Genomic DNA, 3852 nt, shown 5'->3' on the forward strand with positions numbered 1-3852 from the left:
TCCCCAAAACACTTCTCTTCACTTCATACAAGAGAGTTTGAGATACTCGAGATATCATATAATACACATGAACTTATCATTTAAATGTATGTAAAGCTTGTTTATCAACTTAAATCGTTAGTATATGACATAAGAAGACTATGTGCGCAGGTTTTTTATTTTTCTGATTTTTATTTAATTTATTATGCTCATTTGAAATCTGGTCAAACATAGCTTTGACTGCTCCAAACCCCTCCCAAACCCCGCTAACCCTAGCGCTGAATAAGGACCGTTCATCTAACCCTAGCAGCGATCAAGGGCCATCGATCTAACCCTTCTAGAAGGAATCTGCGGGGAGGAGGGGGGCGATCCGCGAGATGCAATCTGATTGGCTGGGAGACCCATTGTTTTTTTAACAAATACCGGGCGCGCTGGATGGACTGTTGGGCCGTCTCGTGCTCTGGGCCTGAGACCGCAGTAAATAGCCCGTCTCGGCCTTTCCAGGCCTTGCATGCATGGAGGCGACGATGTGGGTTTGCATGCACGGGAGGCGGCGACGTGAATGCATGCGAGCGAGGCGAGCGAGGCGCGCTAGGTGAGCTAGGCTAGCGAGGCGAGCTAGGTGGTTCAGTGCAGTGGTTCAGGGCAGCGATTCACATGCACCGCCCGGTCAAAGAGCTATGCAGTGATTCAGATGCACGCACGCGTCCCATGCATCGTTTTGTGCAAAAATTTAAGTGTGCAAAATGTAACGGATACACACACGCGTCCGGATTCACACACGCACCGTTCTCATCCTTTCTCTCTTCCTCTCCCACGCACAGGCCTATAAATGGGGTGCCTCTCTTCCTCTCCCACCCACAAGCCAGATCCAATCCTCTCCAACTTCAAACACCCAAGCGACCGAGCCCTCCCCAAGCGAGACCAAGTGAAGATGCAGTTCAACGGGCCGACCTTCAACCGTCCGCCTGTCGTGCCGGAGCTGCGCTACCCACCGGGCGTGCTCGTGGAGAGGGAGCTCCGTGTGTGGGCTATTTCAAGGTGGAGGGGTTATGTCGAACTCACCCGCGCCTTCCTCAGAGCCGGCTATGCCCACCTCCCACGGGGCTCGCGAGGATGTTCACCCTCAACGAGGTTCGTGACCGCGGCGGCATCCTCCTACTGCTCACGGTCACCTTCACCAACCCGTTTGACGCGCGCGAGCTCCTCGGCCAAGTCTTTTGGTGCGGCTGCGAGGCCATCTTCTTCACCGTCTACATCTACACCAACTACGAACGCATCTTCCCCGCTCCAGGCCAGATGCACTCCCTTCCCTACGACGAGGAGGAGGAGGTGTGAAGATGAAGACGGTGTTCAAGGGGGGCGCGCGGCCAAGGTGGAAGAAGAAGGTCAAGCCCGGAGTCAAGCTCGTCATGTTTCGTTTTTTATTTTGTTGCTTTTCTATGTCGTGTCGTGTCGTGTCATGTTTCGTCATGTGTCTGTGAACTGTGAACTTATTTAAGTTATTGCAATGGTACGGTGTGTTCCATCTTATCTTATGTGTGTTAAATGTCCGTACCCAAACATATCATTTCTTCCCTAAACAAGTCATGAAGTTCGAGAACTTGTGGTTTTCATTAATGAAAATCGGAGGGGGTGAGAAGCCCTCTGTTTCATTCAAACAAAAAGTCATGAACTAACATGCAAATTTATTCCCTTTAAATCCTAAACCAAGTGCCACTCTATCCCTAGACCAAGTGCCACTCTGACCAAAATCATGTGGTAGTGCAACATACATTTTCAACCTTCCAACCCTCCAAAATTTAAGTGCAAAACAATGGAAAAACACTCTCACGCGTGTCCAAACATTCACGGTCTCACTATTTTTTTAAAAAAATTCAAAATCTCACTATGTATACCTTCCTTCCCTAACCATGTCAAAGTCTTGCCATCTGTCCTAGCGGTTACCAGCGCAGCCCTAAACACCACAAACCCACGCGGTCTTGGGTTCGAGTCCCTAGCTGCACCAATTTTTTGTGCATTTTCCACCCTTCATTTTTTAGAAAAATTATGTTTTTCTCAATGTAATGCCCTTAAAAATTGTTCATTTATTTTGGCACCTGGCGTAAACCTCTACCAGAGCTGAGGCACATTTTCCATGACATTTTGGTCTTTGATTTAAATCACGGTGTATTTGAATTGGATTAATTAACAGCTCCAAAAAATTTCTAACCTTAATTGTTTGGCTCCGGAATAATTCAATTAGCTTCCACAAAAAGCTTCAGCATTATGATTTACTGCCTAAATTAAATCAGAATAGAAAACAGAAAAATACGCAAGAGAACCCCCGAATGGGCCTAATTGGATGCAGTTGGCCCATTAGTCTAGCCTGCACTTGGGTCTACGCTCTGAATTTGGCCCAATAGCAACCTTTTTTTGGACAGAAAGGGTTTCTGAATTCCTAATTTCTTCTCTTTTTTCCAACATATTTAAATGTTGGTCACTTCTTCTCTTTTTGTTTCAACATTTAAACAACCTTTAAACAACTACTTTAACCAACATTTAAACTAGGTGGATTTCTCAAACAATTTCAAGATTACAAATTCCTCCATAATTCATGCCTTTCCATACATTTTCAACATTACAACCAGTGCGATTACCATACCTACAAATGCCCAAAAGTATTTGTAAATGGGTATTGGTAGTGCTTGATCTTCAAGCTTCCTAACCTTCTTCTTCAACATCCTAAGCTCAACAGCTAGCTCTCTGTCAGTGCGTGCTTCGCCCTCCATCCCTTCTTCCAGAGCTCGTGGTGCGGCCACTGCCGTTCGTGGCAGCATGCGCAACCATTCTTCATGATCTTCTTGCAGTTCATTCATTAGAGTCTTGGCCAGAGCATCGACCCAAAGAAAAAAGCATGTCACCTGCATGAACACCAAACAGATCAACCCATTGCTCAAAGATCCCGACCACGAAAATGGTGCAATTGCCCCGATTCTTACCCCATTCTCGCTACACACGTAGAACGGACGATTCTGGTTCCTCAGTGTCTGAGAAACCCTCCGATCAACGCCCGCCCGGCACCGCGGACAGACGAAGACAGGCATGTCCACACGCGCCCGGCTCTGCATCCGCGAGGTGGTGCGGGAGCTTGAGGAAGACATGGAGCTCGGAGCCGAAGGGATCTCAACGCCGCCGCGCCCTCCACTGCTAGCTTCCCACCGCCGCGCCCTCCACAGCTAGCTTCCCGCCGCCGTGCTCTCTCTCTCTCTCGCTGTGGTCACTGCCGTGCTCTCTGTCGCCGTGGTCACCGCCGCTGTCGCCCGCTTATATAGCACACCCGCCAACGGCTCTCTGCTCAACGGCTCTCTGCTGGGTCCCACAAGCCACGCGTGCAACGGTCTGAATAAAATTGGCCGTTTCTGTCGCCTGGTCCCACCTGTAAGGGCCGAGTCAAAAGGTTGACCTGACGGAGACGGCAGAGTTCACGGAACGAGTCGGTGCGCACGGACTAGGGGCAAAACTGAGCACAATTCGCATCTGAGGGCAAAACTGAGCACATGAACACCACTGAGGGCAAAACGATAATTAACCCTTTATTTTTAGTAACATGATGATTGAAGGAGTGCTCAGAGCTTTGTTTTTTATGCCATGCAGTGTAAAAAAGATGACATCTATTTTGTACTGAAGGGAAGTTTTATTTAGTAAGACCCCTTGCTTGAGGATTCTACATGATAGTTTGATTAAATTCAATTAGTTGGTGACTAGCGAGCTCATACATTTCTGAAAGATATGCCTATGAGCTAACCTGATGCTTCTGCTTTTCTACTCCACATGAGCCCATCATATGTCCATGATAATGAAGAATATTTCAAAATTTCAATTAAATTCATA

Source organism: Triticum urartu, chromosome 6 (assembly GCF_003073215.2).
Source record: "Triticum urartu cultivar G1812 chromosome 6, Tu2.1, whole genome shotgun sequence".
In the NCBI taxonomy this organism is placed as follows: Eukaryota; Viridiplantae; Streptophyta; class Magnoliopsida; order Poales; family Poaceae; genus Triticum; species Triticum urartu.